The 26526-nt window shown below is 48.5% G+C and overlaps 1 protein-coding gene across 13 annotated transcripts in view; it reads left to right on the top strand.

The window, feature by feature from the left end:
• The window catches only part of NCOA2 (nuclear receptor coactivator 2), a 2606235-nt gene that overhangs the window by 314224 nt on the left and 2265485 nt on the right, over positions 1-26526 (top strand). The gene's annotated exons all lie outside the window — the stretch shown is intronic.

Here is a 26526-nt window from a genome sequence, read left to right as displayed (position 1 = left end):
ATTGTAAGTCAAGCTTGGTACGGTATGTCGCAGGATGTTTCACCAAGAGGCCCAAGGTCCTGTGCTACACAAGCCGGATACGTATTCCTAGAGCATTTAAACATGCACGCTCTAGAGCCATAAAACATCCCTATCCCTGTCCACTCCCAGTCCTCCCATTTGCTCTTCTGCTTTCATGTCAAAGATTTAGCACCGTTATAACTGCAGGCGTCCTTCCTAGAAAGCAGAAGCCCATCAAAGTGTCTTGTTCTACGGGCAGTTTAATCCTCCCCCTTCCTGAAGGGAGAGAACCTGCCTAGGCTTGACAAGCCAAATACTCAATGCCATAAGCACTTCCGCCCCAGTAGCTGTTTAAACAAGAATACTTTTCTTCTTTTTTATAGACAGGGCAGGTACCTTTTGTACGATGCAGCTGTGCCGATTTGGTCTCAGTTTATCATCTTGACAGCTTTACTTTGTGACTGCGACCTACCGGTTAGTGTGAGTGGAACTGGTGGGTCACTTCTGTCTTAACTGCATCATGAAAAGGCTATAAAAGGCTGATTTCATAAACGCACTTTAAAACTCGAAATGAAAGCAGCTGCCCATGTTCCATATAAAAAATGTGCATTTACATCTAGTAAGATTTTTTTTAGGTGTTTAGATATTTAGAAGTTCAAAAATAACATTTCACTAGTAAAGTTGAAGGCCTATTTTTACCTAGTTTCTTTACATTAATATGTATTAATAAATTAATAAACAAAACTCTGCTTTTCTCTACCTCCTTCCCCCTTATCCCTTCGCTGCTAATCGCTCCACTGCCACTGAGACTAGCAGCCTGGTCCTTCATGAATCACGCAGGTTACCAGGCCCTCCACCCAGTCAACACCATCACCCTCTCCCCTGAGCACTGCCCCTGTAGGACCTGGCGGCTGTGCATTCCACCCGTGGGATTAATTTGCCCTAGCACTTGCCATTGGCCTCCACCCTTGCACCCCATGCCCTTCCCTCCCGGGCTCCCACCAGCACTTGTCCATACCTTGCTCCCTCCCACCGCCCCTCCCTTTTAGCCCATTTATTTAAGGGCTAAAGTGTTTCACTATTTGGCTGCAAACATATACACATACAAACTCTACAATAGATACCTGAATACCATATAATGTCCAAAATACAAGCAATGTGCAAAATATGCAACATTTCAAAGACCCTATAATCATTCAAGGTACCTCATGTACAAAGTGCAACACATCACACAAACAATAACAATATCAAGTGCAAAATGCAATCAACAAAGTGCAAAGTAAAAAAAACAATTACTTTGTACACATATTGCTAGTTCCACTTTCATTCAATTGCTCAAATTCAACATCTTGTATACAAAAACCCAAACACTTACAAATGTGGAATAGGTTCTATGCCCCATTCACTGTGAATCAATTTGGGGACCCATTCACGGTCAACATCGCTAGACACTAGCTTTGATTGAGACAGGTACTGAGTATGACAGGTGTTCCTAATGGCCTGCCTTCCCTGGACGTTTTCGAACAGTTAACTGCCTTCCTCTGCACTAATAATATGTGTTCCCTGTTGAAAGGCAGCAAAATGTTGGTTACTGGGTTATTTGTCCTCCGTATCATAAAAGACTGCAACAAGCTGCTCTTGGCAGCCCCATGGTTACTAACCTTCAGTTGATGAAACCTATGAGAAACCAGAAGTTGCCTCACCAACTAGTCCCTGGGGATCTGTCATCCAGGTGGCCAGGACACGGTCATCGCTTTCGGATCCAGTTACTGGGGGTGAACCAGTGCTGGATGATCAGGTGGGTGATGGGTCTTGTGGGAGTGGTATACCGAATGGTGAGACACGGTGTCCCCTTCCCTGTAACACCTTGACTCCATCCTATCAGGTAGGATATTTAGGAACTGAACCCCCACCCCCTTTTACAATACGAACACTTTCTCAAATACAGCCCGCTATGAGAGAAAACTGACTAACACCAGAGCTGTGTACCTGACGTGCCCAAATACAATGGTCAAGCAATTACTATCACACACACCTGACTTACATTACACTTTCCTACATGGATGAAAGGCGGAGCACGAGAGCACACTCTGAGCGAGGCAAAGCACATGAGGAAACAGCAGTTCCATGATCATCAAGGCAGGGAGAATCGGCAGCTGCCGTGGTACTGCCCTTGGCTCCGACAACAAAGCAGTGTCGGTGAAATCAACAAAGCCGGTGAGTTGGGGAGACCAATACAGAACCGGTCTTTGTTGAAGCCAAGGTTGCAAGTAGCAACATTGTATGGTGAGCGCTGACATCAACATTGTTTGAAACGCGTGTGTTAACCAACGCGAGTGATGTGGAATGGCAGATGATTGATTGAACTTTGAAACCAAGATACGATACCTTTCGACAGAGTGGTGGAAGGTCTCTGTAAGGTATCCAGCTGACAGTTGACAAAAGTGAAAGAGTGACAAAGGATTGTGAATCGAAGTGGTCCTGTGACGGGTCCTGCCCACAGTCGAAGGTCTTCGATGTTGATAAAGAAAGTTTATGGCGAAGTAGATAAAGTTGGTCTGAGCCTGGCAGAGCGCGATCAATTGAAAGCTTTGGGTTAAAGCAAGTGTGTTATCGGTCCAAGCCCGGCGGAGGGAGACTGATTGAAGATTTGATGTCAATGTGGACCTGACCCCAGCGGCGGGGGATCCGGGGTTGAACAGTGAATCACCAGAAAAATTGTATACGTGAAAATCCTAAGAAAATTGTTGAAAGTGTATCTGAGCCCGGTGGAGGGGGATCCGAGGTGGATTGTAAAACACCTAAGACCACAGTTCAAGGGTGTTTATTAAACTTCAATTTGGTTTGAAAAACGCCTATCTAATCCTAAATCTACAGATGGGAGCAAGCTACCACCATCAAATAATAACACAGTCCTAGTATCAAAATAAAAGGGCCTATACTAAAAATAACTATTGTCAATCTTACCTCTAAATAAAAATAGTGTGGGGTAGTGTTTATGATAAAGAAAGAAGTGTTCACATAAATGATGCTATGTCAGGATGTTCAGGACGTTGGCCTCCCTTCTCCACATTTTCAGCATGGGACAAAGCGGTGCACTAGAGCATAGCAGAATCTCTGGCTTCTTCAGCACAAGGATACAATCCTTAGCATCAGGACCTTCTGTACCCAAGTCTCTTTGCCTATCAAAGTGTCGTCATGCAGAGGGATTGATATGACAAAACAGTTATTTTGCTCTTACAAGTACTCAATTCAGGTGATTCACTGTTCACCCCAGACCCTCCCTCAACCAGTCTCGTATCCCTTTAATACAGTTTTCGTCACTTTTGGATCCCCCTCATGCGGGCTCTGATCCTCTTACACAATGCTTGTAGGCCATTATTTCTCGGGTGACTCATGGTGCACCCTGGATCCCCCTCAGTCGGGCTCAGATCTCGGATGCCCCTCAGTCGGGCTCAGATCTCGGATGCCCCTCAGTCGGGCTCAGATCTCGGATGCCCCTCAGTCGGGCTCAGATCTCGGATCCCCCTCAGTCGGGCTTAGATCAACTTCAGTTAGCATCAACTATCAAACACTATCAAATGTGCACAGTGTTTGGCTTGACCCGTTTGCGGGACCACTTTCGACTTCACAATTCCTTTACATTTATCAGTTGGATACCTTACAGAGACTTTCGAATGAGCACCCACGTGGCGCCGGACCACTCGGTTTATGGTATCTGTCTTGGCTTCAAATGTTCAATCTTTCATCTGCCAATTTACTTTCACTCTGGTTCCATTCACAGACAGGTTTCATGCATGTTGCCTCAGACTTACCGCTGTGTTGAAGATTCAGCTTTTTCCTTTCCTTCGCTGCATGGTCTTGTTCAGTCTTTCAGGGTCTCCCTCCAACGTGTTCGGACCCCCTCCCAAAGTTCACAAACTGTCTCCCTCTGCCGGGCTCAGACCCCTCTCAAGATTCACAAAGGGCCTCCCTTTGCCGGGCTCGAACCCTTCTTCAACTTATCCAAACAAAACAAAAACATTTCTTTGGACTTCCAGTCCCATAATGCAGTTCTTGCCATTTTGCTCACACTTCCTCAGCTCCCCAAAACGTCATTCTTGCAGTTTTTAGGAGCCACCGGAGCACTAGGGGAAATTTACCTGGGGTCAGGGTCTCGCCACCTGCCCCCCGCCACCCAGGCCTGGGCTCTCCTGTTTAGCCCAGGGGAGGAGCTTTGTTGTGGGTGCCACCAGGTAATCCCCAGCTGCCTCTGGTTTAGGCTTCCTGGAGGCACAGCTTCGGCTCCACACTGCAGCTTCCGCTGCGCAGTCAGGCTCAGTGTCTGGGTAGTTCTCTCTCCTCCGGGCCTTCCAGGTTCTTCTCAGCTCCACTGGTCTCTCTCTCTGGCGTACTGTCCCTCCAGCATCCCCAGCTCGCTCAAAGTGTGCCCTCCTGCCTTTTATACTTCCAGGGAGTGTTAAGTGGAGTTGCGTGTGAGTAGTTGGGGGGGGGGGGGGGGGGGGAAAGGAGGCCTGACCTTGCCCGACTTCATTAGCGGGACAGTCCATTCTTAATATGGCATAGTGTGTTTTTCTTTCGCTCAGTGGTGTTTTGTGAGAGCTTCATTCTTTCAGCTCCCCTCTTCCTCGTCTCAGTGTTTGTAGAAAAAAACAGTGTTAAGGGATTGTGGGAGTTGTGGTTCTTTCTGATTAATAAGGGAAAAACTGTGTGGCAGTTTATCCAAATAAACTGGCTGAGTGTGTGATGGTAAATAAATGCGTTGGTCTCGTTTCACAGAAAGGTACTGGGACATAATGGAACTGGTTTGACAATATTCTATTTCATCTGAAGAAATGTTGGGTAGGGGCATATCTGAGACCAGGGGATAGTCCTGCTGTTGTAGTACACAGGGTGATATATAATTTCTTTCTTCCGGTTCTCCTGCTCTTCCTTTCTGAGTTGGTACTGGTTGGAATTAGGGAGGGGGCAACGGGACAGGATTCAGAATAACCTATCAAGGTGGAGGAATTGTCAAAGTGGGGAATACTGCATCTCGCCATCAGATATCCCACCCCCATTCCCTGAGGATCCATCACCCAGGTGACCCTCCCGCACTTGTCTACCCCAGGGTCTGGAGCCAAGGGTGATGGCTGTGCCCTGGCCAACGAAGAAAGAGATCCCCAGAGTTCAGACAGTGAGACACCTTCAGGTTTCTCGCAGCTTACAGCCAAATAATAAAGCACTTTAGCCCTTAATTAAATGGGCGTCATGTTTTCAACCTAAAATGTTTGCTGCTAGACTTGAAAGAATGATTTGAAAAATTAAATATAACAAATTGTTTTGGGGTGATAAATATGCCCCTCCACAAGTAGTTGACTTTTCTTGAAAGGCTGTTTTGAATGGTTAGACCTTAAATGCTATTCTTGAAGTGATGGCCAAAAATTGCATGTGAATTCCTGTTAGGCCAATCCCTGTGTTATGTACATTTCTTGCCCAGGTCCTAACAGTAGGGATGATTTTTTTTTCAAAGCGAAAACACATAACCTTGTCCAACAGTTGCCCATACATTTGGGTTCTGTGACAATCGAGGCACTTTGTCTTCTCTCCCCAAGGGGGAGCCCCGCAAACCCCGGTAAGGCTAGGGAGGTGAGCCCGCTCCACGACACCCTCCCTAGAGTTCAAGGCAAGTGGGACGACACCGGGAGACTACTCCCATTCCTGTGAGGAACTCCCTTTAACAAGAAACCTGATGCCATATATGGGACTGTCAAACCTATCAAATAAAGTTTAGTACCTAGACTGGGCTGAAGAAGAAGCTATCGGATTCCTTTACCCAAAAGAAAGAGAAACTGTCTCTTTATTTTTCAGGAGCAAGTCTTTATTCTTTCCCTGCACTTCGCATATGCTTTTGTTTGAACTACTTTTACTTCATTTTTAATTCCATAAAGTTAACATGTCATAGCCAGTCGTTTCCAAAATTGACAGGAACAACCCTTAAATGAAAGTCTTCTCCTCTGCAATGATACATGTATATACAACGCCCACTCAGTTACCCCATCCCTAACACGCAAACCACCCCTCATCAAACCTTTTCCATATCCAAAGCAGTATCTGGGTTTATATCTCTTCATAATCATAATTCTGGCGCTGAGGCCCACCTTGGTCTTAACAATTCAATTTCCACAGCCTTAGGTAGTGTGCCACCTCTCATTCCACCACATCCATCCTGACTTTTGTCTCATGGGGGCTTTAAGTCCAGAGAGGAACCAGTCCATTTAAGAATTTACCCCTATCCATCTCTGACCACCCCCCTCCTCTGGGTGCCCATTTCTCCTCAAATATTCCACTTCTGCCATTCCCCATCGCTGAATATCGTGAAGTCATCTGCCCTATTGTGGAACCCCTAAGGTACTCTTCCAGGATATAACTACTGTACAGTTGGCCAAGACCACCATAAATCGAGCTATCCTGCGCCGAGTTTTGTGGAACTTTTCCCCCGGAATCAAACCCAACAGGGAACTTTTATAAGTACTATTCAACAAGGAATACAGTCGATCCATCACCCTCCCCCAATATCTGCTGATCACTGGGCACTCCCAGATCATATGCCAAAGCCGGCACATCCCATTCTACAACACGGGCATTCATGTGTCATCGAAGAGTTAATTCTATGCAATTTGGCTGGGGTCATGTATACCCTATATAAATAATTAAATTGAATTAACTGGAATCCTGAATTGCGAGAGTTCACCTGTTCCCGTATTTGGGACCATTGTTTCTTTGTAATAGAATAGTTCACGTCTTGTTCCCATTTACCTTCCACCACTAACTCTTCTGGTGATCGAACAGCCTGTAGGGCAGTGTATAGTCTGGTAATCATTTGCCTCCCCTCCTCTAACGTCAATAATGTCTGCATCGGTGAGCTTGTCTCGTGTTCTTCTGGAATACATTCCCATATCTCGGCTAGTCTCCTAATGATCTTGGCATATGTAAGAAAATGACCAGTCAACATACCAAATGTCATCTTCCAGTCATCAACTGTCCTCCTATGAATAAATCCTCCAGCACCCTACAGTTGCACCCCTCCAATGTAGCCAACCCAGTGGATCTCCAGGATGACAACTGTGCATCAAATCCTATTGGTAGCTCGGTACTTTACAAGTTTGTCACCTTTTAACATGTTAAGCAACTTTTTCCATAGTTCTCTTATCACTGTGAAGACAACAGAAGTGTCCTTTAACCTATGGTATGCCACAGTAGTTCAATTCCCTGACAGTGCGTCGGTATACCACCCAGCAGACCGGTGATTTCCCCTTCCGGTGAGGAATCCCATCTGGCCACAGATTGCAATTGTGCCGCCTTAAAATACATCCCAAAATCTGGTAAATTTAATCCCCCATCTTCGTACTGTGAGAAACCTGAGGGTATTCTCACTCCTAAACCCATTGGAGCCTCTGCACAGGTAGCCAGGGAAAGGCCATCGCTGTTGGATCCCGACCCTGGGGACGGAGAAGCGGGGGAGGATCACCTGGGTGGTGGGTTCTTGGGGACTGTAGGTGCGATGCTCTTGGGTGAGGCATAGTATCCCCCTTTCCCTGTTGACAACCAACCCTACCCTTCCTTCATAGGCTATTATAAGCCAGTTCCCCTCATTTTTCCACAATTCACACTTGACAGTACTGGGGCAACTAAGAGCAATGAAGACAATGCTCTTTTACGACTCTGGTACTGGGATCCGGAAGATGCCAGCTAAGAGCTGCAAAGGTCAGGCATGTCGCGTTGTTTGTGGTCAGGCAGGGTTAATTGGACACTCACGCCTGCAGCCTGTCAAGGGCTGCAGGTGTATAAAAGACAACAGGGAGACCTGTGTGTGGAGGAGCGACGGGACAAGCAGCAAGGAGGCCGGTGCAAGCAGCTGGAGCAGGATGCTGAGACGCTGGGGAGTACGGAGAGAGGCGGTCCATGGAAGTGTGGCGTGGGAACTGGGACACCCTGGAGAAGGCTGAACAAGGTGAAGGAAGTCCGGTGGAAAGGCTGTCCCTTTCCCCTTTGCTCGAAGTGCTCATTCCGCTGTGTTGGAGGACCAACACGGGGTATCTGAGGGGCATGAGCTGGAGCCCTGACACTAAAAGCAGAAGGCTGTGTGATCCACACTGCAGCAAGAACTGTGAAAGCGACCAGGGAGTTTCTAATGAATGGGGAAACGCGGTGTGCGAGGGTTTGAACTTTATTTGCTCAATACTTTGTAGATGTCCCTCTCTGTGCTGGGTTGGAGGAGGCTTGCCATCACTGGAATGCCTAGGGTCAGTGTGATCTAAAGTTAGACATGATTGTATGGTTCACCTGGGTTAAGCCTACTCTGAGGGTGTAGAAGAACGAGACTGACAAGGAGAGGGTTGCAAACTTTTATTATGAAAGAAAAGTACCTATCTCTCCCTAATTCTAAGGGGCTTGCCCTGCCTCAACCTAGGAAACGTTGGTGACCTGTCAGGATGTCTGTCCAAAATAATATGTTCTCTATCAGAAACCTAGCAATCTAACCCTAATGCTTAAACCAAAGGTTTATAACAAAAGTAAGGTTGCTTCACCAGGAGAATGACTCCCAACTCCTGGTGTCTTGCTTCAGTCTTCTTTTAATAGTAATTCTTGCAGTGTCCCTTAAAAACAGGGCCAAGGGATTGGTTCCGGTTATAGGTCAAAGTTTCGACACAAAAGGGTCGAGTCAATTTCGACTGAAAAAGGGGTCGAATTTCTTTTTTTTTTTTTTGGGAGGGGTCTCCCCACCCCCCAAATCCCCGTTTTTGGTGTAAAAACACCTTTTTTTATATACTAAAGCAAAAAAAACATTACATTTTTTTTTCGATCCTTTTGTTTTCGGTCGAATTGACTCGACCCTTTTGTCATTCAACCCTTTTTGAGTCAAAACTTTGACCAGACGCCATTGGTTCCTTTATCAAAGTTTTCCACGGAGATCCTTCGGCACTTTTACAGAAAGCTTGTATCAGTCCCTTCAACTCTTTCCAGGAAGTAGAAAAGCTTACACCTTTATTTGGCTTTCCTTTAACATCTGGATAAGTATATTTTTCAGGCTCCTCTGTATCTTTTTTGTAAACCTTTTGCTAGTGTACTTGATCAGTGGTAATGGTTGAGCCATTGCAACAAGGGAGATGACTCCTGATGCATTTTGGCTGTGCCACTACGAAGGGAAGGGGAGATGACTCCAGTTACACTCTGCTAGAGCAGTGGTATTGGCTTGGCCACTGCGATTTGGGAGTTAACTCCCGATGCACTTGAGTGAGCTGGGCCTCTTCCCGAACTTCATCTGGTCTTCCCGATGTTTCCGTTACATGTGATGCCTTGAGGACACAGCTCTGGTTCTTCTAGGGGTCGCAGGGGCCTTTCCTTCTCCTCCTCCTCGCTTCCTGCACAGCTCTGCAACACTGCTCGTGGTCTGTCGTTTCTGGACATGGCGGTCCACCTTCTAGCATTCATGCTAGCACCAAGTGAGTCTACCACCTGCCGGCTCTCAGGATGCTCTGGCAACGTCATGCCTTTCCTCTCTTGCTTCCGGAGAGACATGATTGATCTGGCTGTAGCATTCTGACTTTGAACTTCCCGGGCTTTGTTCGCGTACTCCTAGCTTCTGCAATGAGATCTCCTTTGTCCATTCTTGCTTTCCTCTTTATACTGGTGACGCCGCCCTCGCATATCTCCATCTATGAAAGTGTCTTGTCACTCTTCATGCCTCCAGTGAGACACCTCGTTACAGTACTTGGTTGACTTTTTATCTGGTTACTCCATGTTCCTCTAATGTTCTTCTTTGTCACAGTAGGTCTTGTACTTGATGATGTCGAAATCTGTAATGGCTTGTTGTCAGAAAGAGCTTTTAACTTCCCAAGTTGAACATCGTAATGTGGATGAAAACATTCATAGACCCTTAGGCATTTGAATAAATGAAAACCCTTTTACAAACAGGGAGACTCAAAAAGTTGGATGCCCCCCTATGCCACAAAGGAATAGTAAAGAAAAGTCTGAAAATAATACCAATTTAGACTGTAAAAATATTTATTTCTCTGTGAAGTCTGTCAAATTATCCTTGTGATATTCCCTTAAAGAATATAATTAGGAAATGAAATGAGCATGCAAACAATATTTTACATTATGGACTCCAAGTCACATAATCCCCAAGGTACTGGGACAAAAAAGAGGGCTGCAGAGGAACAAGGCTGCAAGCTGCAGTGTGTTAATGGAAATGACCCACACTTGAGAGGGGACTGGGAGGCTTAATAGCCCCCCTCAGGTTTAGGCCATTAGAAGGAAGAAGGAGTGGAGCAGTAGTTGTAAGTGGAGGAGCTGTGAACTCTCCATGTTGCAGCAGAAGCAGAAACTAGAGGAGAGAGAAGACGTCAGGACCACTGTCAAGTGTCGAGCAGTAGCAGGTCTTGAGAGGGTCTTCACATCCAGAAGGCTGAATTGCAGAAGTCACCAACCGCGAAGCGTTGGAAAAAGGATGTTTGCCCCCTGGAGACCTGAACTGCAGAGACGAACACCAGAGAGCTTTTGGAGCAGAGGAAGCTCTGTATGCTAGTGGCACGGGCAGCGGCAGACTGGAATAAGCAGATTGCATGGCCGAGAGAAGCATCAGAGGCAGAAGACCTGGGCGCAGCGAGGGAAACGGGCGCCATACCCGGTGAGTTCACCAAGCTGTTGTCCCACCGTATCGCTCAATGATCACTTTCGTGCTCGGAGCAAGTACTTTATCAGAAAACAATCGCGTAGAGAGGAAAACACTAAAGGCAATTTTGAATACTGAACTGACAGAAATCAGAGAAAACATTATTTTGTTTGAGCAATTGACTGTAACTTAAAGCATGTGAGTTTATTTGAAAACAAGCAACAGGGGCAATCATTTCAGAAACCAATGCAAACTACACCTACCCAAGCCAAAAGAAATTTAAAGCAAGGCAATTTAAAACCAACAAACATTGCCAAAGTCTGAAGGGGGACAAATGAAAGTCCCAGAATGTGGAAGGCGTATTGCCCATGTTTAAAGACGTGCATAACAGAAGCTGGTATAAACCCACATTGCCAAAGCCAAAGGAAGATGCAGAATAAGACCATATCATCATTGTCAGTGTTTGGTTGATGAAGTGGTGAAACCAAAGTGGCAAGAAGGTTGCCCTTCTGGTAAAGGTTATTCAGAAGGAGAGAAGCATAACTTGTACAGACTTTGGAAGGCACAAAAGTGTAATAAAGAACACCAATGTGAATCTGGTCTTCCCTGAAGAATTGCTTAAAACCTGGTGTTGTGAAGAAAGAGACCGTGCGAAGTTGTTGTAAGCTGATCTCAACCACAGACACACTTATTTGTATTTATTCATTTTATATAGTGCTTTACACCAAAGCGCTTGTAATTTGCTGACCTGGCAGGGGAGTACACCAGGTCAGAGATTGTAATAACACTTTATGGTGCTCGGTCAGGGGATTATACCCGAACAGAGAACTTTGAAGTAGTAGTCCTGGCATGGGAGCAAACCAGGTGTAATTGAAGTAGTAGGCCTGGCATTGAAGTAAACCAGGTGGAAGTTGATGAAGTGCTATGAAGTGGTGTTAACAAATCATCATGACAAACTTTCTTGGCTCAAGAAAGTATTATATAAACTGCTGTAGAAGTATATAATTGTTCTAAACAAATATGTTGTTATAGAACAACCCTGACAAAGACAATTGATGTTGATGAACTAAGGAAGTGTTCTTGGTTAATGCGAAGAAGGTTGTTTGAGTTCTTTACTATTACAAGTGGAAGAGAAGGAACCTTTGTTGAACAATTCTGGTGTGTTGGAACCTTTGTTAACAAGTTGGAATCACAAAGAACTGTGTTGAAACTTTGTTACAAGACAGGATTTCCTTATATATTTATTGTATTTGTTGGTAGCACCCAGACACAGAGGTATCACAGCGCTATTATTCTTTTGGAACTGTTGAACAGAATCCTGCTTGAATCTGTGGACATGGAATTCATCAAGATTATAAGGAGAGACAGATATATTGTGAACTTAACTGTTATATTTGTTACTTTTGAACTGCCATACATTATCTTTTTTCACGTACGTTTTTATTAACGTTTTCTTATAACATTATTCAACATTCCCCACCCTGGTTCCCCTACTCTAGCCCCACCTCCCCCAATCCCAGCATTCCAACCAATGTCTGATATACTCTTCTTGAAGTCCTTGATGGCCTGGAGCCCAAAGATCCTTTGATTCAATGGCCTGAGGCTTTGTTTCTTTTCGCCTCTATCCTGGAGCAGCGTCTTTTTGCTCGGCTTTGACCAATTAGTCTACCAGACCTATTAGTTTCATCTTTTTCGGACACCACGTGGTTTTTGAGTCCTTCTGTAGAAATGTAATTACTAGATCCCCATCTGCCACAAAACACTGAGTTCCCTTATAGGGAGTATGAAACCCACTCCAAGGCTGCAATCTACCATACTTTCCCTACCCACTCAAGTTCCATAGGTGAGTCGTTGGATTTCCAATACTGCGTGACAACCAATCCCCTGCCATTATTAAAGTCACATATACTTTTTGTTGCGCTGTCGTGGGAAGCGCCTCTAATATACCACCCAAGCCTAAAATTGCTAGGCCCGCGTTATTCTTCTGCTTAATTCCCACCATTTCTTCCAATGCGTCCATGATCCTATCCCAGTAGCCTTTGACTTTCGGGCATTCCCACCAGATATGGACCCATGTCCCCTCCTCTCCACATTCCCTCCAGCAGGCCTTGGACACCTTAAGGAAGAACTTGTGCTATATGACTGGGGTAAGGTGCCATTGGTACATCAGTTTCACCCATATCTTTTGCAGCTGGAGGGATCTGATCAATTTGGAAATGCACTGCCACAGGTGTGACCTCTCTCTCGTCAATCTGTTGTCCCACTGACTCTTCCCATTGCTCCATGTACCGTTTGGGTCCTACTTCTTTGTTTTGTTTAATGAATTTATAATAAGTCCCCACTAACTTTTAGTTCCCAGCGTCCACTAATATTAGCTTTTCAAAGGGTTTTGGGGGCCTGGTCGCTGCTTCTTTGACTGCTGGGTTCAATGACCATTGTCTCATTTGTGTGTAGCAAAATATCTCCTCTTCGTCTAGTGTGAAGCCTAACTTGCACTGGCTATCTTTAGCCATCTCCCCTTTTCCCATTTACAGAATCCTGATTTTCCCATTCCCAGTGTAAATTGAGGGTTGTGAAATATGGGGGTGAATGGCAACGGAAAAGTGTTTAGTCCCATTCTGATCACTAGTTCGTTCCAGGAATCCGCCTCTGAAGAGCTAACTGTGCTTCGATCGAAATTATGAGGCCTGTCCTTCCTCTGTTTCCATAGAAGGAGGACATCCCTGTTTTGTCCTTCTTGGGACGTCGATTGGGCCCGACAAGTGTCCATTTATCAGTAAGCGGAGCTTGAGCCTAGAGTAGTTTGCTTTTATCATTGATAGGATTTTAGGTTCAAACCCCATTTTTTTCCATACTGGTGAACAGGAATTGCCATTCCATTCTTACCGAATGCTTTCTCAGTGGCCAGTTCTATTAGGAGGGATGGAGCATCCATAATGTAAAATTGTTTCTATTAGATGTGCAATTCTTCTGGTATTGTCCCCTCTGTCTCCCCCTTATAAACCTTAATTGGTCTGAATCAATAAGTGACGGCAGGGAGGTGATCTATTCGCGATGCCAACAATTTAGTGTAGATCTTTGCTTCGAGGGGATTGGGTCCTCTGACGTATTCCATATATTTGACAGTAATCACCACAGCTGTGCTGCTTCAGAACATTTTCTGCATCCTGCGTAGATGTCGATGCGCCGTCCCTGAGGACCTCCTCCGACGGCCGACGTCACCCGATGTGATAAGTAGGACGCACGACGCCCTTAGCCTCAGTTCAGTTTTTTCTGCGAACGTGTTCGCTTCGTGAATTTTGGTACGCCTCGACTCTTTGGAGTTTTTGTGAAAAGCCTGTTCGTGACGATGTCTACCTCGTCTTCAACCCCACATCCGGGCTTCAAGAAATGCGGGTGTCTAAGCTCCGGAAGTCGAGGTCTGCGGGGCTTTCGACGGATGATTCGAGAGGCGACTCTCTGCGTCATCGTCGGAGGTCCAGTGGGTCTCCTTCCAGGAGTCGGTCTCGCCACTCCTCCTCCTCTTCGAGGCATTCCCGGAAGCGCCGGCATCGGTCGCCTTACCCATCCTCTTCCGAGGGCTCTGCCCGTCGGCGGGTCGCTTATCCCACCATGCAAGCGACACCAGAGGAATGGGTTTCCTTCGGGAAGAAGATGTTAGCGATTCTCGAATCGCAGGGCACCAGTCCGTCCGTGCCTCCGAGTGGGGTCGGTTGTGATCGGTCGAGAGACACGGCTCACCCGCCTTTGGGCTCGGGTGGTCGGCACGGTTCGCGGGAGAGGTCCCGCTCGGACAAGGGTAACTGTTCTCGCCATGCCCGTTCCAGGTCCCGGTCCTCGACGCGCTCGAGACTGCGTGATCCTGTGCAGTCTTCGAGGAAGACGTCGATGCCTGTGGTGCTGAGGTTGTCGACGACCTCTCTCGAGGCTCCGCCTCCGAGGGGCTCGTCAACGCTGTCGACGCCTAGGTCGTCGAAGGACACGCTTGGAGCTCTGGCTTCGAGGCCTGTGCTGCGGCTGACGACGCCGATTCGCTCGATGCCGATTCTCTCGACGCCGGCGGCGACTCGTTCAGCGCCCTCGACGCCTTTCGAGGCGGTGGTATCAGAGGGGCCCCGTGGCACGGGGTAGCCCCTAGAAAGGCTCTGGCTAAGGTCAGGCATAGCTTTGGTCCCCAGGTGGCTTCCTCTCACCGCCTGGAGTACATTTCAGAGGGTGATGAGGGCTCTGATGAGGGCTGGGTTCTGGTTACTGTGCAAGATGAGCTTCTCTTGGGCCATTGCCAATTTGATGACCTGAGGCAGTCACTGCATGATGCCAGTGGACTGGACACCTCTCCGGAGGTGGAGTTTTGTAGGCCTGAGCCTGGCACTCATGCCGATTCTTCGTACCGGCGCCTTATGTCTCGGATCACCGAGTACTTGGGATGGTCGGCTCCCCCAGGGGAGTTTGTTCAGGATGATCTCATGGACATCCTCGATCTTGGTCCCCCCACTGACCCGGTACTGCCGTTTCATATGGCTCTGCAGAGAAGGGTGGCAGTGGCTTGGACTGCTCCGGAGAGTCTCCCGGCAGTGGGCAAGCCTTTGTCGCAAAAATACCGCCCAGCCAGTAGCGACCCCTGCTACTTGTCCAGGCACCCCACTCCAGAGAGTTTGGTGGTGCAGGCGGCTACGGCCCCGGCAAAGCAGACGTCGTATCCTACCATCCTTCCGGATAGGGACGACAATGATGGCTGGGCAAAGAAAGTGTTTTCTTCAGGCGGTATGGCGCTTCAGGCGGCCAACTCCGTATGTGCCTTGTCTCGTTTCTCACACACTCTGTGGAACTGTGTTGCATTAGCGGCTGAACATATTCCCGAAGGGGACGAACGGGATGGTTTCCTTGCTATGGTTCAGGATGGCAAGGATGTCATCTATGAGGCCGTTCAGTCGGGTTTGGACATGGCAGATTGTGTCAGCCGGTCCATGGCGGCGAGCACCGTAATACGCAGGTTTGCGTGGTTGCGGAAGTCGGGGTTCGCTCCTGATGTGCAGTCCCGGCTCCTCAACATGCCCTTTGATGGTGAACATCTTTTTGGCAGCAAGGCTGACGGAGAGCCTTGAGAGGTTGCAGACCTCCAAAGCTGCAGCGATGTCGTTGGGTGCTGCAGTTCGACAACCTGCGCCTTTTCGTCCTAGGGGGCAACAATGGAGGGGAGGTTCCTTTCGCTATTACTCCTCCTTCAGTAAAGCGAGAGGAGATGTCAAAGAGGCCACCGTAAGAGTGCCAGAGGTGGAAAACCGGGTACTCGAGGTGCCAGGCTCGGGCAGTTGCCTCTTTGCCCTCAGGCAATGCCGCAGCCGCTACCACTCAGTCATGAGGCCAGGACCCATGGTTTGCCGGTTGGGGGAAGGCTGGCGCAGCATCTTGTAGAGTGGCATGCCATTACTTCAGATGTGTGGGTTCTGGAGATCATAACCCACGGCTACTGTCTTCCCTTTCGGCAGAGGCCTCACCACAATTCACCTGGGAACCTCTCTTTGAAGAGTCCAGATCCGCTCCTTGCACAGGAAATTCAAGCCCTTCTGGAGAAAGGCTCCATAGAACTGGTGCCTGTAGCGGAGAGGTACAAGGGATGGTATTCCCCTTATTTTTTGATTTCGAAGAAAGACGGGGGATTGAGACCCATCATGGACTTGCGCGGTTTGAACAAACTCCTCAGGAAGTACAAGTTCAAGATGATTACTCTAAAGTCCTCCAGGCCCTTCAACTTCAGGACTGGTTGGTGTCTCTCGACCTCAAGGACGCTTACTTCCATGTGCCGATCCATCCCAAGCACAAGAAGTACCTGAGGTTTGCGGTTGGCGACTCTCACTTTCAGTTTCGGGTCCTGTCGTTCGGATTGGCCTCCGCCCCGAGGGTTATCACCAAGCTCATGGTGGTGGTGGCAGCGCATCTCAGGAAAGGGGGGGATTCATGGCTACCACTACCTGGACGATTGGTTGATCAGGGGGAGCTCTCCCGAGCAAGTCCTGGATCATCTGTCCGTCACCTGCCACTCCCTTCACAAGCTGGGCTTCTCCCTCAATTTAAAGAAGTCCCATTTGACGCCAACACAGTGGCTCCAGTACATCGGAGCAGTGCTCGACACATCCCTGGGGCTGTGTTTTCCTCCCCAGGTGAGGGCTCTTCACATGCAGCAGATGGTGCACAAGTTTCAACTTGCCCAGATGCTCCTGGCGTTGGAGTTCTTGAGTTTGCTCGGCCTTGTGGCATCCTGCATTCTTCTGGTGCCAGAGGCTCATCTGCGGATGAGATCTTTGCAGTGGGCACTCAAGATGCAGTGGTCGCACTCTTCCGGCAGGATGTCGGACCCTGTTCAGGTGCCGCCCTCGGTCGCCCAGGACCTTCTGTGGTGGGCCGTTGAAGGCAATCTGATGAAGGGGGCTCCATTTTGGCTACCCTGGCCGGAGGTGACGATCGTGACGGACGCATCCCTCACGGGATGGGGAGCTTATGCCAACGAGTTGACAGTCGGCGGTCGTTGGTCTCCGTCGGAGTCCAGACTCCATATCAATCTGTTGGAGCTGAGGGCCGTTAGGCTAGCCCTGAAGGCTTTTCTGCCGACTGTGCGAGGAAAGAATGTCCTGATCCTGACGGACAACACAGTGGCCATGCACTGCCTCAACAAAAAGGGGGGGGGCAGGGTCACTTCCTCTGTGCAGGGAGGCGATGCAGCTCGAGTTCTGGGCCATCCAGCAGGAAGTTTCGATCTCGGCAGTTCATCTGGCCGGAGACGAGAACGTGACGGCGGACGCTCTGAGCAGGCAGAGCATGATCTCTCACGAGTGGGAGTTGGCTCAGGAGATTCTCCTGGAGATCTTCGCCCTTTGGGGGACCCCTCAAGTGGATCTCTTCGCCTCCAGTGTCAACAGGAAGTGCGAGAGGTTCTGCTCGTGGGAATTTCCTCCAAAAGGAGCCTTAGGAGACGCGTTTGTGGTGGAGTGGTCATCCCCGCTGCTGTACGCGTTTACTCCAGTCTCTGTCATCCCCCAAGTGCTGCGGAGGTTTCGGAAGTTCGGTTCCCAGATGATCCTCATTGCCCCGGCGTGGGCTCGGAGGACGTGGTGCCCGGACCTTCTCGACTTGTCCATCTGCCCTCTACGTCGGCTTCCCTACCGAGACGATCTGCTCTCACGGGAGGGGGCTCAGGTTCTCCATCCAGAGGTCCGATCCCTCAACCTTCACGCTTGGCTTCTGAAAGGTTGAGGTATAAGGATTGGGACCTCCCTGAAGACGTGATGGAGGTGTTGCTCTCGGCCCGACGGCCAGCAACAAAGTCTCTGTGCCGTTGGCGTAAATTCTGTGACTGGTGCAGAGTTCAGAATGTGGATCCTTTTGCATGTGACATCCCCATGGTTTTGTCCTTTTTACTTTCTTTGGCCCACAGGGGCTTGCAAGTGGGTACCATTAAGGGTTACCTGGCGGCGCTGTCCATCTTTAAGCGCTCGTCTGAAGAGTGTTCCTACTTTAAAATTCCTTTAATGTCACAGTTTTTGAAAGGGCTCACTAATGTGTACCCTCCGTCACCTTTCCTAATGCCCGGTTGGGATTTGAACCTTGTTCTTAAGTTTCTTATGGGTGTTCCGTTTGAGCCTTTCATTCTTGCCCTTTGAGGCTGTTAACTCTGAAAACTGTTTTTGGTTGCGGTCACTTCCGCTCGCAGAGTGAGTGAGTTACAGGCACTTTCAGTTAAGCCACCCTTCACTGTATTTCACAAGGACAGGGTTGTCCTTAGAGTTCGTCGCCCTTTTCTTCCGAAGGTGGTTTCGGAATTTCATTTGGCCCAGAAGGTTGTTCTTCCGGCATTCTATCCTCCTCCGCATCCTGGTAAGGAAGAGGAGAGGCTCCATAGGCTTGATCCTAGGAGAGCTTTAAGCTTTTATGTTTCACGTTTGTCCGGGGTCAGAGTGGACGATCAACTCTTTATTGGTTACGCTGGAAAGCGTTTGGGACAGGCTGTGACCAAACAGACTTTGTCTCGCTGGATTATTTTGGTCATCTCGGAGTGTTACCGCTTGGCGGGTAAGGACCCGCTGGCTGGCTTGCGGGCCCTTTCTACCAGGGGTATGGCTGCATCTACTGCCCTGCAGAGGGGTGTTCCTATTCGCAACATCTGTGATGCAGCCACCTGGGCTTCAGTACATACATTTGTACGTCACTGTTCCCTCGATTCCATCAGAGGACAGGATCTGGCCTTTGGCAAGGCGATCCTTTGCTCTGCTATTTGATTGGCAATTCTAAATTGTGATTCTAAATTCTTTCCCTCCTCCTTACTCTGGTACTGCTTTGGGAGTCTGTCATAGATATGGAATACGTCGGAGGACCCAATCCCCTCGAAGAACAAGTTACTTTCTTACCTGGTAACGTTCTTTCGATGGGATGGTCCGACGACGTATTCCATATCGCTCCCTCCCTGCCTTCCCCACTGCAGAATTTCTTTTGTGATTGCAGCTTACGTTCCGCAAGGCTTTGTGTCTGGCTGGCAGTTGACTAATGTCACACGTTCTGGGGGAAAAAACTACAACTGAGGCTATGGGCGTCGTGCATCCTACTTATCACATCGGATGATGTCGGACGTCGGAGGAGGTCCTCAACGACGGCGCATCGACGCAGGACACAGACGCCGAAAAAAGTTTCCGAAGCAGCACAGCTGTGGTGATTACTGTCAAAGATATGGAATACGTCGTCGGACCATCCCATCGAAAGAACGTTATCAGGTAAGAGAGTAACTTGTTCGTCTAAATTAATCAAGGCAGTTGGTCTATGCGATTTACAGCTTGTAGGGTCCTTACTTGATTTTGGGAGCAAAATAACCTTTGCCTCTTCCATAGTTGGTGTAATTGTCCCTGCTCCCTCAAAATTATTATATAGTTGGACCAGGTGATGGGTTAATTGTTTCTTGTACGTTTTATAAAAGTCTGATGTAAATCCATCTGGTCCTGCAACTTTGTTAGGCAGTGGTGTAATTGCCCTGTGGACCTCCTTTGCCGTAATATCTTGTTGTAGGTCTAGCTTGTTCTGTTCTGACACTTTCGCGAGACTGCTTCTCTCCAAATATTCTTATTGAAACTGCTCTACTGGGTTGTCAGACTTAGTTGAAGTAGAAATCTGTGAATTCCCCGATTGTGCTCGGGATATCTGTGCTCTCCCCTCCCCTTTTTAATTGAATTCTTACTATGAATTCTGCTTCCCTTGGTTGCAGTATTTCTAGCTGACCCCTTATACCCCTGTATTCTCTACGGGGTTCTCTGCTAGCCCCTATCCCCATCTTGGTCATGACCTGTTTGAGTTTTTCCTCCAACACCCTTTCCAATTGTCTCCTCTCTGTCTCTACAGGCCTTTACCGCAATGATCTTCCCTCTAATTGTGGTCTTAAATGCATCCCATCTTGTGTGTTGAGCCGTGTCCTCCAGTTTGTATTGGAAGACCTCATCTATACTTACGCTAATCTCCTCACGTAATATCTCACCCTTAAATATATATGTTGGGTATGTCCACTTACAAATCCCTGGGTTTATGTCCTTTCTCCTCACTGTCATTGTGATGGGTGCGTGGTCTGATAGTGCAATTGCCCCAGTCTCATTCTCCATCATACCCAGCATGCACCTGGAAACCCATATTGATGATGTCTTATAAACACGGGAGAAGAATGTGTATCCCTTAGTGTCCCCCTTCTTTTCCCTCCATGTGTCCATCAGTGGGTTTGTCTAATTTTCCCCTCGGTTCTTTCGAGGGCTTGCCCTGAGTGCCGGGTCTACTCGTACTCCTGTCCACTTTTGGGTCCCACGCTATGTTAAGATCTCCTGTTAATATGATTTTCCCTTTGGCAAATCTTTCCAGTTTACCTAATTTCTGTTGGAAGAACCCGTCTTGGGCCATATTTGGTGCATAGATGGTGGCTACGGTGTATAATTACCCCCTAGCCTGTAACATCACCGCCAGGTATCTCCCGCTGGCGTCTTTTTTTTCCCAGTCTCTCACTGTTAGAGCAAGGGAAGACCGTAATGCTATAAACATCCCCCCCCTTTCTTCTTCCCGTCATTTGTTTGGTCGATTTGTCGGTAGCCCTATAGCCTGAATTTGTGTTTGTCGGTCATTTGCAGGTGGGTTTCCTGCAGGGTTACAAAATCAGGCTTTTCCCTCTGCAGAAATCCCTCCAGTTTTTTCTTTTCTGTGGGGAATTCAGGCCATTGACATTTAGTGTCATAATGGTCATATTGTTAACTCTAGCCATATCCTTGGCTGTTCGAAGTTCCAGTTCGATACCTTTTTTATATTTCGGTTGGGACTCCCTCCCCACCTTCACTCTGGTTCCCCCCATCCCACCCCTCCTCCTGTCCCCAGAGTAGATGGGCTTAGTCAGCCTTTAGACCCACCCGCATTGCCTTCTCAGGGATTGAGCCCATACCCACTCCCAGCCCTTCCACCTGCTGGCTTTCCCAAGCCCATATCTCCAACCCAAAATCCTTGACCCCCCCCCCCCCAGCCCCCAACTATATCTAGTCTTATACTACTGCCCTCCCCAGGCTAACTCGACCAAATCAACTCCACCTGCTCTTGCTCTCCCGTCGTCTTCTCATGAAGCTTTAGCGTCCTTCAGTGTTCTTTCACTTGACTGTGGACCATTCCCAGGACCTCTTGGTTTCCTACACTTTCGTTCTGGGCTCGCCTGTTCCTACTTCTTCCTCCTCTAGTCCAATTATAGCCACTCCCTCCTCGCAGGATGAAACGCTGTGTTGTCGTCCCTCCCACTCAAAGACCATTCCAAAATGAAATGTCCACCGGTATCTGATGTCCTTCTCCTGAAGAAAACTTGCAACCGTGCCCATTTTCCTACTTTTAAGCAGTGTTATTTGGGACAAGTCCTGGTACAGCTGTATCTCCGACCTGTTGTATTTTATCTGTTTTATTTTCCCTCACTGGTGCCAGAATCTCCTCCTTCTGACCATAATTGTGTAAGGCCGCGAGGACATCTCTGGGTTTGGCCCCCGGTTCCCTCCTGAGCGGACCTACTCTGTGCACTCGGTTAAGTTTCAATTCGGCATCCCCTTCCAGCTCTAATAGGTTGTTGAATATTTGCTGGACCGCCTCCTTTAGGTCTTTATTGTGGATGTCTTCATTCAAAGCCTTTCATTCTTAGATTCAACATCCTTGACCTGTTCTCAAGGTCCTCTGACTGCAGCTCCAGGTTATGAGTTGTGGACGCCAGCCTTTCTACTAATTCCTCTGTTTTCCTTGCATCATTTGCGAGGCCCTGGATCGCTGTCTCATTCATATCCACTTTCTTTCAGTTTATGTACCTCGCCTTTTACTTCCAGGAGCGCTGACGCCAGGTCCCTTTGCATCTTGTCCAGCTGTGTCTATACCCTTCCTGCTATTTTGTCCCCAAAGTCTTAAAAGTATCTTCCTAGTATATGTTAGGTGAGCGCCTGGACCTCCGAGGGCCCCCATCTCTTCCCTTTCTGGGCTTCCCTCCGTTTCGGGCTGAGTTTCTGTGTCTTTTCTCCATAGTTTTGTATAGTTCCATCCAGCAACCTTTTACTGCCCTTGAAGCTGGTCTGTGCCTCCTTTCCCTTGTTTTCTGGCATTATTTTCTATGTGCGCGTTTCAGGTTATCAGGTGCGCCACCCCTTTTCCTCTGCGCCTCCACTGGCTCTTGCTGCCCTGCGCCGGGTATTTTACCCCCCTGGGTTTGATGTCACAAGTGCTTTTCTTTTTTTTTTGTATTTTTTCTTTTTTTTTTTTGGGCGGGGGGTGCCTTCCTCCAGGCTCTGGCACGGTCCCTACGTATTTTCAGCGATGTCCGCCTCGCAGCTTGCATTCTTAAGCCCCCTTTTTGCCTCTGGGCAGGATTGTGTCTCCTATCTGCTCTGTTGCGAGCTCATCCACCCTTGTGGGCACTCAAGTCTTCTCCCCTCTCGCCGCTTCAGGTTTTCTATGGGGGTTGTGCAGTGCTTACTGCGTTGTGCGACTTTGCATTGCGACTAACAGGCGATCAGTTTCTGGCCTTAGGGCTGGCCCCTATTATCTCCAATGTTTATTGCTTAAGTCCTTGGTACCGAAACCCAGCTCTGGTGGGGTGGGTGAGGGGGAGCCGTTTCCCTGTTCAGTGCCTCCCTTACTGCCACTGAGTGTCCTGGGTGTCTCATCTCCACAAGGATCGCCCCCTCTCTCCTACAGAGGGCGTCTGCTCCGCTAGGTGCCCTCTCCACATTCGCCTCTTCACAGGTGTTCCCCGCTCACCTCATCTGCTGGGCGACTCGTTGCCATGGTCTCCTCGGGTGCCTTCTCTTCGGGGGAACTTCTGAGTATTCCGTTGGTTCCGGGAGAGCTTCCTTCTCTCCTCCGGCTGCTTATTTTTCCCTGGGGATGGGGGAGGGGGGTCCGGTGGCTACTCTGTAGTATGGAGCAGTTCCGGACGCCACTCCTTGCCAGGCCCAAGCCACTTCATCTTTTGCCGGGATCCGCTCCTCCCCAGCTCTCCGTTTGTGCCCCATATGCTTACGATTTTCTCTGCACCAGTTATGTGAAGGTTGGGAACGTTTTATTACTCGCACCTGGTGAGGTAGTCACAAGTTAACATTAGTTTTGTGTTGGGGGCAGGAGAACATTGGTTACGGTGATCTCATGCAGACAGCCATCTTGGAATGTGCCGCCATACATTATCTTGAGTTATTGTATGTATAAGTGTGAGGCACAGAAGCCTTTTGTTGGAGTGTTTCCTTTAAGTTTATTTTAGTCATGGAAATCCTTGTTAGGGTAGGGGGTAGGGAACATGAGGTGTTAATCCAGCCTTCTCAGTTAATAAAATGGCCTCTTTTGAAAAACCTTCACACATTTGTCCACCTAACATTGCTGACCCTGCATAGAGGGTAGGAGGCTATGTGTTGTATGGTGGTATGGAGGCTTTTCCCCATGTGGATGTCCTTATCCCCAGGAGGGGAGTCCCCCCCCCCCCCTTGAGGTCCTCCTATGTATTACCACCCACCCCTAGAGGGGCTCTTGGGTAGCAGCCTCATCCCCCTAGCCTTATAGGAAAGCCCCCTCTCACCTCTCGGGCAGAAGTGAAGAGACCCGGTGAATCCTCAAACTACCCTGTTTAGTGTGGGGTTTGGAGCCCCCAACCCCCATCTTGGATTGCTCAATTGGTGATATCTGAGGTGGGCGTGGATAAAAATAGGACAATGGTAGTATAGTTATTTTCCTAGTTTCTGAAAAAAACTGCCACATACACTTTAAGACTCTGGTGGCTAGAAAAGGTAATTACAACACATTCACCCAAAATGGCCTTATCCGGGTGCCCACCCACTCTACACGTCTGGCTATTAAGATCAACCTTTGGTTTATTTATACTGATAATGGTGGTATTATTATTAAAACATTTTTGGCCAAGCTGGTGGATAGTTGCATGGTGCAGTGGTGAACTGGTCTACATGGAACTATGGAGATTTCCCAGTGGGCTTCTACACCATGGGGCTCTTTGTGTGTAACTTGGGTTTTTGCTCCTTTTACTTTCTCATCCATGACCCTGTCCCCTTCCTTACATCTCTGATCAACCACCACAAGTAAATAATTTGTTGTAAAGCGTCCCATATGGTATGCCTCACTCTTAACAAATGTTATGCTTTGTTGTTTTTAACTGTATTTGTATCCCTATTGTAAGGAAGGCATGGTATCAACAGTAAGACAGACACAAGTGACCACAGTTCAAGGGTGTTTATTGAGCTTCATAAAGGGTTGGAAAAATGCCTTTCTAATCCTAAATCTATGGATCAGAGCAAGCTACGACCACCAAATAATAACGCACTCTTAGTGTTGTCTTGTCAAAATAAAAGGGCCTATACTAATAAACCCATTGCCATTCCCTACCTCTAAATACAAATAATGTAGGAAACGGCTATTATGAAATGATATGGCATTTATAACGCGCTTATGCACAAGTGCTTCAAGGCGCGACAAGGCAAGGGAGGGGAAACAAACGGAGGACGGACAATGATCCTACTAGGCCAGTTGCCATTCAGATCGCTTTTGTGCGTGGGAAGGGTCGCAGGGATGGTACAGTACAAGATGATAGCAATAAGTAAGTGATGGCCAGCATGTGTCAAGTGTATGGGTAAGTGCAGACAGCAGGGGGCTGATAGGGGGACTGTAGGGATACAGAAACAGTCCCCAAGTGCGGGGGTTGCCAGGTGTGCATTGCAGGTGAGAGACGCTGGCGGGGGAGGGACCTTGGCCCGAGATCAGAGGGTGTCCAGGTAGCCAGTGCAGTTCAGGATACAGTTAGGTGGTCAGCAGAGGAGAGGAGGAGGAAAAAGTAGACGCAAAGAGAGGTTTTGAGGTGCTTCCGGAACCGGAGATGGTGCTCCTCAAGTTTAAGTGAGGCAGGAAGGCTGTTTCAAGAGGGGAGGCACCTGCCAAGGAAAGAGATCTAGCACCAACTCATTGGTTTGAGTAGCGACTGACCTTGAGGGAGTTGGAGGCGGATGAGCGAAGAGCACGAGAAGGAAGATATTTTGGAAGAGAGAGTTGAAGGTATTGAGGCCCCAGGCCCCAGAAAGCCTTGTGGACGATGCAGAATGTTTTGAACTTAATCCTTGCAGCCAATGGGAGCCAGTGCAGAGTTTTCAGTCCTGGGGAGATACGATCCCTAGGCTTGAGGCCAAGGACAAGTCTCACAGTCCTGTTCTGGATAAGTTGCAGAGGGCGGAGAGTAGAAGCAGGCAGATTTAGAAAGAGGATGTTGCAATAGTCCAGCCTAGAGAGAACCAGAGCTCTGGAGACGGTGAGCTTCTGGGGGAAGGAGAGGAAAGGAAGAATACCTCTGAGGAGGTGCAGCTGGTAGTGTGACTTCTTAGAGACGTCAGAGATGTGAGGAGAGAAGGAGTGTGGAGAAGATGACCCCGAGGTTTTTAGCCTTGCAGGTGGGAGCAGGAAGAGGGCCAAAAGAAGCCGGCCAAAGGGCTACAGGGAAGGAGGGGACGTGTGTGCCGATGAGGAGAATCTGTCTTACTGGCATTAAGGCAGAGGTCATTGGCGGCACACCACACCTGGATAGCAGACCATCCGAGATGAGGGAAGGAGAGGAAGAGGCCGAGGGTAGCCTGAAAATGAGTTTCGTGTCATCCGCACAGCACTGAAAGTTGGGGAAGAAAGCGGCGATGCTGTGGGCAAGGAGCGCCAGGTATTGGTTGAACAGCCAGGGAGAGAGGTTAGACCCCTGGGGGGGGCATCACAGGTAGAGAAAAAGATAGCGGAGAGGAAGGACCCGAGCTGGACCTGAGAGGGTCGGTCAGGGAGGAAAGAAGTCGGCCACGCTAGAGCCTGACCAGTGATACCCAGGTTATCACGGAGACGTTTAAGCATGATGGCATGGTTGACAGTGTCGAAGGCAGAAGAGAGATCAAGCAAGATGAGGACGCAAGGGGTGTTAAAGTCCAGGTTGGAGAGCAGGTCTTCGTGGATGTTCAGGAGAGCAGTTTCTGTGCTTATGGCAGCTCTGAAGCCAGACTGATGGTCATGAAGACAACCAACAGATTCAGTGTGGAGATTAAGCTGGGAGATGGCCAGTTTCTCCAGGAGCCTGCCCAGGAAGAGGCCATTGTGTCAATTGCATTCACGTTACAGGAAGGAACGCGTGTGACTGTGTTGAGCATCCAGCCCAGCACTGCGAGTCTTGGAGACTCTTGCTGCCTTGCGCTCGTTCCCAGGAGGGGGCAGAGCCTATTGGCAGTCACGTGCTGTAGCACGTGACTTTTCCCAGCTGCAAAAGCCGGACACAGCCGCCCGAGCGGCGAGGCCATTGTGTCAATTGCATTCACGTTACA

The sequence above is a fragment of the Ambystoma mexicanum genome, chromosome 5q (assembly GCF_040938575.1).
Source record: "Ambystoma mexicanum isolate Mex_15411 chromosome 5q, UKY_AmexF1_1, whole genome shotgun sequence".
Classification (NCBI taxonomy): Eukaryota; Metazoa; Chordata; class Amphibia; order Caudata; family Ambystomatidae; genus Ambystoma; species Ambystoma mexicanum.
The sequence above is the reverse complement of the archived record's forward strand: the minus strand, read 5'-3'. Positions and strand labels throughout refer to the sequence as shown.